We start from the raw sequence: 12,579 nt of genomic DNA on the forward strand, positions 1-12,579 counted from the left end.
AGAATGTGGGATTCATACAGATGCTGAAGTTACTTACATTCTCATCTTGTCTAAGTAAGAAACTAAGGAGTCATTGATGAAAGTGCCCACAGATTCAGAGAGGGGCAAGCTACTGATAAAAAATGTAAATAGCATAGAGCTGACTGGACTTGTAGGGCTCGATATGTGCCACAAGGCTTAGCTTTGTCACATCTGGTCCACACCCATTTATCACAAATTTCTGGTTAGGTACTCTTTTGAATGCTGCTAAGTATGCTTTTCACTAGTGCAACATTTTAAACCAACTTGGAATTCAACATAAAACATCACTGTTGTTTAGTTGGTGTATATGCTTCTCAGATGTCTTCTGTAAGGTGTTATTAACAGCTTTAAAATTGTGAACTGATGAAATGATGATGTCACTGTGCTGGGAGTGCCAGCAATGCTCTCATTTCAGTATGTTTTATCCAGTAAATTTCGTTCAGTAAATTCTTCTGATGTGATGAAATTAGATTGCTCCTCACAAAATAAAACAACAAGTTTGTTATATTAAAGTGCAAACTATTAATATCCAGCCAGCACATCGAAGGTATCTCGTTACTCTTCAGAGGTCATGAAAATGTGTCACATGTTTAAACAGCCGTTAGTTGACTCTGTAACTTTCATGGTGCAAGCTCTCTTGTTACATTGGAGGGAATTCCAACAGCCAAGAATGACTGGCTAACAATTGGGTGCATACTTAACTCTAGGGAAAAAAATAATATTGTTAATAAAAATAGTAGCATTTGAGTTCAAGAGTCAGGAAGTTATGTTTCAGCTTTATAAAACTCTGGTTAGGCCGCATCTGGAGTATTGCATTCAGTTCTGGTCACCCCATTATAGGAAGATGTGGAGGCTTTGGAGAGGGTGCAGAAGGGGTTTTCCAAGATGCTGCCTGGATTAGAGGGAATGTGTTATAAGGAAAGGTTGAACAAACTAGGGTTGTTTTCTCTGGAGTGGCAGAGGCTGAGGGGATACCTGATAGAAGTTTATAAAATTATGAGAGGCATATATAGAATAGACAACCAGCATCTTTTTCCCAGGCTCGAACTGACCAATACTAGAGGGCATGCATTTAAGGTGAGGGGGGGTAAGTTCAAAGGAGATATGTGGGGCAAGGTTTTTTTTACACAGAAAGTGTTGGGTGCCTAGAATGCACTGCCAGTGGTGGTGGTGGAGGCAGATACAATAAAGGCATTGAAGAGGCTCTTATATAGGTGCATTTATATGCAGAGAATGGAGGGATATGGACCATGTGCAGGCAGAAGGGATTAGGTGTCATTAGCTTAATTAGTTTGACACAATATCATGGACCAAAGGGCCTGTTCCTGTGCTGTACTGTTCTATGTTCTATAATTTTGAGATTCATTGAGGTGTGTTTGGCTATGTATGATCAGCCTCCTTACCAGACACAACTTGATTACTGACACAAGGCAAGGAAGACATAAGGCGATAACTGGATGCAATCGAGTATCCATTGATGTGATTTTAACATGGTGTCTGATTTAGTACTCCCAGGATAGGTTTCTGAGTCTCAGGGAACTGTTAAGTCAAAAGGAGGCAAGTTTGAGGTACTCGCCATGGAATCTGTCAGCTTCTGAAAGCCTAAGCTTACAGACTCAGTTCTTCCAGGTATTTTGTCAGCTCTCAATAGCAAATGTTTAGCAGAGAATTCTTGTCACACAGAGGGTCAGGAGAAAATCATATTACAAAATAGAATGAAGGGATTGGGACTTAATCCACAAGAGAATCAGCAAATGTACTAATTTTCCTGATCCGGTTAGAAAAATTTCCTGTTCTGCATCCATGACCAGAGCACACAGTTCCCGCCACTGACCTCCTCAGCAAACTGCAACCACACTCTCTCACAGGGCTGTAGGTTTCTCTCCACCCTCCTCCCCCCACTCATCAACAATTGCAGTATGCCTCTTCTGCTCCTGATTAAACCAACAGTCAAGCCCAGGGCTGCACCATTAAATCTGGATTTTTGATCATTGTGCATCCAACTTGAACACCTCCTAGCCCCTCCAATTTCCATTTCTACGCTATCCCTTTAAAGGCAGCCCCGACTGCATCACACACATCAAATCCACTATTCAGTCTGAAGGATCAACACCTCAAGAGTCAAAATTTATTGTCTTAAGCAAGCTGAAACATGAAAACCAACATGCTAACTTGGTTAAACCCACACCCTTATCCTCACTTTCTTCTTCACCAAACATGGAAGCCACCTTCATATTGCACATCCTCTTACTACAAGTGGGTACACTCAAAATGAATTGTTATCTTATTTATAAAGGCTGGAAATGTTTCCATGAGCTGCTTTTAACTTTACATTTTTATGTCAAATAAGCTGTGAAGTGCTTTCTGGAGGACAGCCACTTATGTTATCTGTTGGCAGATAAGCTTAAAAATAGGACCAATGTTCGTGTTTGAAAATCATTTATTATTTATACTTATAATTTTAAAACATCCTATTACATATAATAAAGAGACTTCTTTATCTGTAAATATAGTATATTCAAATTTCTTTTTCAATCTCCCAGCAGGCAAGACTTCTCACCAAGAACTACCATCAGAAAATCATTCATTTACTTTCAGCTCCATTGAATTGATATAAATTTATGAAAGAACATTGCTGCAGGTCTGGTTAGTTCAATGTTTCTTTCAACACCTCATGAGTGTCAGAATTGTTAGGGATCCAATATGAAAAGCACTCACACCATAATATCTAGTTGACACAGAACATCGGTACAGAAACCATTACATCAGGAAAATGCTTGAAACAGGGAGGTGATAAGGGAGCTTTAATAGGTTCAGAATTGAGAGAGCAACAAGGGTAGATTCATGTACAATTTGTAGGGCCCAGGACCAGGGCTTCTGTTGATCAGGAACACCTTGGAAAAATGTGGCTTTAGTCAGGAAGTAGCTAAAAGGGGAGAAATTCAGCACTGAGTCTGTGTGCAGTTGCTGGGCGCATGGCCTTATACCCAAGGCCCTACCTGGCCATGTACACCCAAAGGTCACAGACCAACCCACAGCACATGAAGGAGGAGAGCAACCGGACCAGCATCAAGGTCAGGGCTGGTGTGCGCCTTCCAGCCACTCTGGCAGGGCCAAAGGCACACAGGGTGAGGGGAGTGCAGTGATTGTGGTCTGTGGTGGGTAAGCTGCTAGAAAGGATTCTAAGAGATAGGATCTATGATCATTTAGAGAATCATGGACTGATTAGGGACAGCCAGTATGGATTTGTGAAGGGAAGATCTTGCCTTACTAGCCTGACAGGGTTCTTTGAGGAGGTGACCAGGAAGATTGATGAGGGTAGTGCAGTAGATGTGGTCTACATGGATTTTAGTAAGACGTTTGACAAGGTTCCGCATGGTAGGCTTCTTCAGAAGGTCAGAGGCCAAGGGATCCAGAGAGGCTTGGCAGTGTGGATTCAGAATTGGCTTGCCTGCAGAAAGCAGAGGGTTGTGGTGGAGGGAGTGCATTCAGATTGGAGGGCTGTGACTAGTGGTTCTGGGACCTCCACTTTTTGTGATATTTATTAATGACTTAGATGAGGGGGTGGAAGGGTGGATTAGCAAGTTTGCAGATGACACAAAGGTCGGTGGTGTTGTGGATAGTGTGGAGGGCTGTTGAAGCTTACAGAAGGATATTGATAGGATGCAGAGCTGGGCTGACAAGTGGCAGATGGAGTTCAATCCGGAGAAGTGTGAGGTGGTACACTTTGGAAGGACAAACTCCAAGGCGGAGTAATAGGTAAATGGCAGGATTCTGGGCAGTGTAGAGGAGCAGAGGGATCTGGGGGTTCATATCAGCAGAGGGATCTGGGGGTTCATATCCACAGATCACTGAAAGTTGCCACACAGGTGGATAGGGTAGTTAAGAAAGCTTATAGGATGTCAGCTTTCATAAGTCGTGGGATCGAGTTTAAGAGCCGCGAAGTAATGATGCAGCTTTACAAAACTCTGGTTAGACCACACTTAGAATACGGTGTCCAGTTCCGGTCGCCTCATTATAGGAAGGATGTGGAGGCGTTGGAGAGGGTGCAAAGGAGACTTACCAGGATGCTGCCCGGATTAGAGAGTATGGATTATGAGGGGAGACTAAAGGAACTAGGTCTTTACTCATTGGAGAGAAGGAGGATGAGGTGAGACATGATAGAGGTATACAAAATATTAAGAGGAATAGATAGAGTGGACTTTCCCAGGGCACCAATGCTCAATACAAGAGGGCATGGCTTTAATGTAATGGGGGGTAAGTTCAAGGGAGACATCAGAGGGAGGTTTTTCACCCAGAGAGTGGTTGGTGCATGGAATGCGCTGCCTGGGGTGGTGGTGGAGGCTGATACATTGGTCAAGTTCAAGGGGTTGTTAGATAAGCATATGGAGGAATTTAAGATTGAGGGATATGTGGGAGGAAGGGGTTAGATATTCTTAGGAGTGGTTTGAAGGTCGGCACAACATGGTGGGCCGAAGGGCCTGTATTGTGCTGTATTGTTCTATGGTTCTATGCAAAACACATGGACTGGTTATGGTGGGAGTGAAACATGCAAAATGTTTAGTGAAAGTAGGCAATTGGTTTTTTTTGCAAATTTATTCAGCCTCTTTCTTCAGGTAGCTTTAATCTTTGGAAACCTTATTTTTTTTTCCAAAAAATGTGGAGCACTTCAGCCGTGAGAAAGTTCAGATGGAGTAGAGATGTTTACATTGGAAGATGAGAAATAAAAGCAGAAGAAGGCTATTTGGTCCCTCAATGCCTGCTTTGCTATTGAGCAAGATCATGGCTGATCTTTTACCTGAGTACCACTTTCCTACACAGACCCGATATCCCTTGATCCATTTAACATCCAAAGAAAATTTAGGTCTTTGTTTTCAGTATATTTAATGACTGACCCTCTACAGGTCTCCTGGTTAAAGAATTCCAAAGATTCACTATCCTCTGGATAAAGAAATTCCTGCTCATCTCAGTCCAGAATGTGAGACTGTGATTCCTGGTTCTACTCATAGAAATATCATCCCTGCACCTACCCATGTCAGGACCCAGAAGAATTTTGAATGTTTCATTGAGAATCACCTCACCACCTCTCATTCTGCTAAACTGAATAGGCCCAGTCGACAGAATGACGAGTTTACTTCTACCATCTGTTTTTCTATCAGTTAACTATCCACGATCCATGTTAGCCTGAATTCCATTTAGTTTTTCAACATCTTGTGTAGCCCTTATTGAAATACTTCTAAAAGTCCAAATACACCAATTTGTGTTTCACCCTCATCTTTCCTGCTGACTACATATTCAAAAACATGTTTTCAGATTTTTCAGACCAAGCCATACACCTGATGTTGAGCAGCTTGATATGAAAAATCTGTTACAGATTTTTTGGTGTACTATAATGTGTACTTCAAAAGCTGTGATGTGCAGGGCTACACACCTATTAGGTCAGGTAACTCTTCTTGACCAGCGTAGATATGATGGGTTGACTGGCCTCCTTCCATGTATTCAATTTTCAACGATTCTATGACATTCTTGTTTGGTTAACAGTAAACGCTCCCCGTTTGTTTAAAGATACATTTAAATTGGAGTGCACAGAGCACACTGAAACTAATAAAGAAGAATAAAGATTGCTTCAGAAGATACCAACTATTGGTCATTATTTCAACAAGAAAGAGACAAGAAGCAGCTGACTTCAAAATTTACAGTGCTGGTCCACAGACTGTGCTTCTGACAGTGTCAGCATCAACACTGAGGATGAAATAACAGGGTATGAACGGTAGGAAACAGATGAACCAAGTAATGCAGGTGAAGCAAAAGCAACTGAAGCAGTTCAATTTAGCAGTGATCCTGCCTTGTGCGCTAAAGTTGTTGATGCTTTCATGACTTTCAGGATTGCTACGGGTTCTGTTGATTGTCAAAATACAATCTTTAAATAATTCACTGCTTCTGCTTGAGGGAGTTGAGAGGAGTTGAGGAATAGCAACTGCTGTCTGAAGATTTGTTTTCTTTGCTGCACAATGATGAACCTGTTGTGCAGTGCTGACTTATAATTTCACCATCTGTTGGAAATGATGATTGATCCTTCTATGAAAATTCTTTCTACCAAAGTGCACATATTTATGGAAGGATTTAATGGCTGAAAACATTTTGGATGCCTGCTGGAACATGAGAGAAGCCTGGAAATTCAAAACTGTATGAAGGCAGGAATACAATGTGTGAACTCCACCGGTAAGGTCAATGTGCATGTAGGATGACATCTCAATCAGAATATCTCTACAGGAGAGAAGTCCTTCAGGAATTGTGGACTTGTGGGCTTGATGAGCAATTAGATCATTACATAACAGAAACTCTATGGATTTGAAGTTGAATGCTCAATTGAATTTAATGTTGGTAGATCATGTGACTACATTTGAACAGAAAGGCAATCATAATACTTTGTCCTACAATTAAGAACTTCTAAAGAACTTATAAGCGTGATAGAGCAGTAAGTTGAGAGCACAGAAGTAACAGAACTGTAGCCAACCAAATATTTTTCAATGATCATGGACTCAGTACCATATTTATTGCATGTTGATGAGCTGATATTCCTATTCAGATCTATTGACTCAGGGGGCAATCTGTGTTACACGTTATTGGACTGGATCTGCAACTTGGATTTGGACATTACTATTGCCATGGGCAATCATATGACAATGCAGGAAAATGTTTGGGGTGATACAATGGTCTGCATGTACTTCTAAAATAATCAAAGCCATTTATTTGCTACTCTCCTTGAGTAGTTCAGTCCTTAAGTTTAGTGCATGTCAACAGTATTAACTACAGCTGTTCAAATGCTATTAATTTTTCCTGGTATCTCCTGTCACCATATTCTTTCTGCACAGTATCCACATATTGCTGGAAAGAGGTTTTCTGATATGATTGTCGCCAGTCAGTCATTCTTGATACATAAACGTCTGTCAGGCTGGAAGCTGCTTCCCTTCAGAGCAAGATGAAACAATAGGAAGCTGTCTTTTAGGGCAGTATTCTCCAATGGTTTAAAATGACTGGATTGCAGCTGCAGGAAATTGACATTGACCTGAATACAGCTGCTTACTTCCTACAATCACTTGAGTCATTTGTGGCTTCTCTAAGAGATCAGTTCCGGAGTTATGAAAATGGTGCTAAAGGTGCACGTAAAGATGTTTCGCAAAATAATCAATGAAATCTGACTTGTACCCAAATACAAAAGTGGTGTGTGGATGAATCGGTGGAACATGAGGTCTTCCTCAAAGGAAGCCAAAAATTTTTAACTGCAGTTTTCATAATTGTAAATTACCTTTTGCTATCCAATCTTTGTTGCCCAGTGGATGAATTAAGTTTCTGAATAATTGCTTTGAACTGTATGAACACAACTTGTCAGATATTGCTGAAGTTCAGAATGATGCTGCTGAACTTTGTGCAGTTTATCCCAGTAACTTAGAACAGAACTTTTCTAATGAACTCATACAATTCAAATTCTTTATATAGTCTCAGCCAGACAAATATCCTTCAGGTTTTAGAGGAAGGCAACCATCATTCAACATTCCCTGACACATGCACTGCTGGTGTTAGACTTTTTTCTGACTATGCTGGTTGCAAACTGTAAAGGAGAACATGCACAAAAAAACCAGGATGACTATCACCCAGACAGTAATGAAAAGTTAGAGGCAGTGTGTCCAAGATGGGTGGTGGAAGAGGAGGTGCCAGTACAGTGCCTCATCCTGTGGGCTGCATATATCAAAATGGGTTACTTTACTGTATTCCTCGCCAGTGCTTCAGAAGGCTACAGCTTCTTCACAAGCCAACAGCTGAGTCGTGTCATCTGCCAGGAAACAGTGCCATGGCTCATATTGAATATCTTCAGCTGATTAGGAACTGACCCCACTGCCAGAGGAATCCTTTTCATCGTGGCTCCTCTTTGGCGCAAAGTCACGTCAGTTGTTTTTTTTGACACTGAGCTCCGTAGACAGTTCAGCTCCAGATAATTCAACACATATTAGTTCATTGTTCCTGAGAGGTATTTTCTTTCCACTATCCTGATGTAGAATCTTGCTGTTCCATAAATAATTTCGGAGTTTTGCTGATTTGCCAATCCAGGTCCTACAAAGCATTTCCCTGGTGAATTTAGCCTGGGAAATGAAAGGTTGCTGAGCTTCCATTCAGGATATTCAGGTGACCTCAGTGACTGCGCTTGAGCAGTTGTGGGCTTTGAATATCAAGTGGCAGGTTGCAGCATCCCAAGGGCCATGTTTGATTCACATTAGTAAAGGCACTGATAGAATGGATGGCAGGGAGCAGGTATGCTGTCACCCATGGAGAAGAGAAGGTGTCAACCCCATGGAATCAAGGACATTTCCTGGAACACTTTAGCATTCCTAAGGCTCTGTGAGAGATTGGAGTGCAGGACTGATGAGAAGCTCTGAAAGTCCTGTCAGTACTGGGATCGGGAGTCACCATGGCAGCTGCCAGAGCAGTCACTAGAGACTGCATAATGGCACAGCCAACTGAGGGCATTAGTTGAGTTGTGCCTTATGTTACCAGGTATGCATGTCTGCCTCTTCCCCGGCGTACAAAATTTAAAACATGTTTGGATTTCTAACCTGCACATCTCAAGCAAAAACTATTTGGTTTTTGATGGTTTGTAAGTGCACTGTGTGGAACTCCAAATGCATTGAGACATATAGAGGGAGTTGTTATGACCTTATGTGATAATGTGAAGTGGGCTGCCAATTCTATCACTCATTTTACATCATCACACAAATGCAAAGTAACTCGATATTTTGCTAGTTCATTTTTCTACTGAAATCTCTTTGAAGAGTATTGCGAAATTATTTTTGCATATACACAGTATCATTTTATGTTACTGGGAAACGATCTGTGGCTGAAGACAGTTGTGAATAATAGGATCTTTTGGCAATTTTGAGTCACCCCTGTATTTAGTGATGGTCTGGTTCCTGAGTTCTAAGGCTTATTAGATAACACAGGCAATTTCCTTATATCTGTAGTCCAGGTGTGAAATCAATGAACTACTAGAAACTCACTGGTTTCACTGCACCAAAAGCTCACTGCATGACATGCCATTGACTGTTAAACCATAGGTCTGCCTTTGCGAGATTCACAAGTGCCTGAGGTCCAAGATGTCATATGCCATTAAATGGCGCAGACACAATTTCCTTCATATGCTGCACCACTGTAGACCACACAAAGGAAAGTAGCAGTTGAAATTGGGACTGGAGCCAAGTAATGGAAGAGACAGGGCCAATAGTTGTAAGTTGAGCCAGGGCACTTGGTCAGTCCAGAGTCTGGGGTGAACAAGGAGCTGGAAGGTGAAATTAATGCCTAGACTAGGACCTATCACGGAGCAGAACCATCAAGTATGTTTGTGCTCAACAACAGCCAAAATTTAGAACAAAATGACCTGATTCCTGGGCAAGATTTTATAGGAGTTTGGCATGGGGGAAATGATGTCACCTATATGCATCCCAACCATAAATCATGTTGTCACATTAGCATGATTTGTGGTGGAAGTATGTTTCAACTCACGTATCACTGACATGTCATACCCTCCAGCAGTAACCTGTCTACATCAGCGTGGGACTGAAAAATGCTACATGTATGAATTTCTAGGCCCCTTCCTCAAATGTAGATCCTGCTTATTGATCCCCTCATTGTTTGTTCCCCTGCCAAGGAAGTAAAACTTAACATTTAATCATGAAGTGCTTATTACACAACAGATTGTTAGCTTTAGCATGTGGATAAAATTTATCCTGAATGCAACATCACAGAAGTTAGGAAGCTCTCGTCATGTCCAAGGGAGAGAAGTTATTTCATACTTTTTTCTTGAAGTTGTATATGGCTTTTCATAAGTTAACATTCTGGGAACTCCCATGAAGATATTTTGTTCCCAAGGTCACATTTTTGAATGACTTATCGACACGGTCATTCCACACAGCTAGATTTGAATACTTTTTAGGTGATAATGAAGTGATATCATCATCTCATTTTTATATGGCTCAGAACCAGACTAACTGGTACAACAAGTTCAGTTTTCTTTCTTGAATTCACAGATAAAACTGCTTTTGTTTATTTTGACATTACATTAATCTACTCTAGTAGTCACTACCTCTGAGCTATTTCTTCAATTTATCTGTAACATGCTTTCAGTTCACCCATGATGATTTAAATTTATGTTTTTTGATTACTAATTCACCTTCAGGATTTTTCTCAATTGACTCATCAGAAGACTCTTCAGTTTTAAATACCGCCATCAGATCACCTTTGTATCTTTTCCATACTCTTAATGAAAAAGAAGGCTTACATTTTATCTCTGGTATCACCCTCATTAGTCTGTTTCTGTGGCAGTGATATCTTTCCTAAAGTAAGATGTACCAAACCAGAAAAAAATGGGGTTGATTTTACTTCCTGGTTTTGGCAGGTGACACTATAGCGTGCTATATATAGTTAGACTGATCAGAGTGGGAACAAGTGCATAAGCTTTCTGTTCCTTTTTGACTGATCTTTACTTGATTTCTATGAATGGACTGTGGAGCTGTGGGGTTGTGGGTGAATGGGTGGGAACAGATGATATTCTTCCCAATATATTTAATTTACTGTGGCCTAACCAATGTTTGGTGTAATTGCCTCTGTATTTTAGTGCTCAATCGCAGAACACACACACACACACACACACACACACACATATAAAACCTATGATTCCACATGCACTTTCACAGCTTTAGCAGTGTATTCTCACATATTTAAGTAACTTGTATATTTGAATCCTTCAGTTTCTCCGCCTGTCTACCTTTTACAAGGTTTCCCACCTTCTCCATGGAAAAGAAAAGGGGGCTACCTGTTCCCAAACTGAGCTGGTCCCCTTGCTTTTGATCTCTGTTCAGTCATCTTCTTTGGAAATACAGCCGTTTGGACATCTGATGTGGGCAGGTTTGCCTGCAGTTCAATCTTGTCTGTTGTCAGATAGATTGGCAACATTTAGTGCCCGGGGTTCATCACTGCTTGGTTGAGGCACTAGAGGATAGCTCCCAACTATTAAATTATGCTCCAGTAGGAGATGATGCCTTCATGAGAAGAAAAGGGAAGAAATAGGGCAATTGATATCACAAAATGGAAAGCTACGATCGTGTAGTGGTTAGTGTAATGCTATTACAGTGCCAGCAACTTGGGTTCAATTCCCACTGCTGCCTATAAGAAGTTTCTATGTTCTCCCCATGTCTGTGTGGGTCTCCTCCGGGTGCTCTGGTTTCCTCCCACATTCCAAAGGCGTACAGGTTAGGAGCTGTGGGCGTGCTATGTTGACGTTGGAAGAGTGGTGACACTTGCGGGCTGCCCCCAGCACATTCGCAATAATGCAAAAAGACGTATTTCTCTGTGTGTTTTGATGTACGTGTGACTGATAAATAAATATCTTTTCTTATCTTAAATCATTGGTGTCCTGTTCCTTTCAAACAGCCCGGTGAAGTGCTGAAAAATAACCTTGTCCCTTTAAGAGCGCTCTGTGATATGATAAATGTTTGCATACCAAGTGAAAGGTCATAATCTTGGCCTTCTGCAACTTTTTTTTGGAAAATTTGCATTTAAAAGTTATGATCTCACCAACAGCCAATGGGAATCATACATTTGTTTGGATGATAACATCTCATGTGTGGTGAATTCCCCAATAGCTGCTTTACATACCTAATGCTAAAAAAATTTTCTGTGGTTGGTGTAAGTTATAACCCCACAGTCATTTGTACTGTATCGGGGATCCATGCAAATTAGCTGCACCATTTCTCCTGGATGGTCCAGGAATCACAAAAATGATAGACTAGTTTCCTTGACATAGAAAAGTGGAAAGCCAGAGCAGAAATTGGAATGCCTATTTCACAGATGTAACACAAATTTAAGAGGTTGCCTGCTTAGCTGTGGTACAATCTGTGGCCAATCTATCGGACAGACACTTGGAGCAGGCATTGAATCCCCAGCACATTAAAGAGGAGACTACCTCCTTCCTAAATTGTCACTGGATCACTACATTCAGTATAACCAGATGTACATGTAATCTAAAAGGACCAATGGAAGCTCCTGATAATGACAGGTTATTTCCTAAAATAGCTGGGAGGATTTGGTGTACTAATGAGAGATATGGTGATCTCCTGCTCAAATCACTGATATCTAGTATTCAGAAACTTCAACTACTACTATTTTGGAGATGTGAGTTTGGATCCTACCATAGTACCTGAGGGATTTAAATTCAAATAATAACATATATCTTCTTTAAAAACTAGTATGAGTAAGGGTGATGATAAAACTACTTTATTGTTGCTTAAAACCTCACATGGTTCACGCATGCTCTTTAGAGAAGTTTGGACTGGCTTGTATGCAATTCCAGACTCACACCAATGGTGCTTGATCATTAGATGCCCTCTGGAAAAGCCAAGCAAGCTGCTTAGGGGCATTAAGAGATAGCCTTGCCAGAAACATCCTCATCTGACATTAGAAATGGAATATATTGAAACTTTTGCCGAGGGGTTGACAGGCTAACTTCAC

The sequence above is a fragment of the Pristis pectinata genome, chromosome 3, assembly GCF_009764475.1.
Source record: "Pristis pectinata isolate sPriPec2 chromosome 3, sPriPec2.1.pri, whole genome shotgun sequence".
NCBI lineage: Eukaryota > Metazoa > Chordata > Chondrichthyes > Rhinopristiformes > Pristidae > Pristis > Pristis pectinata.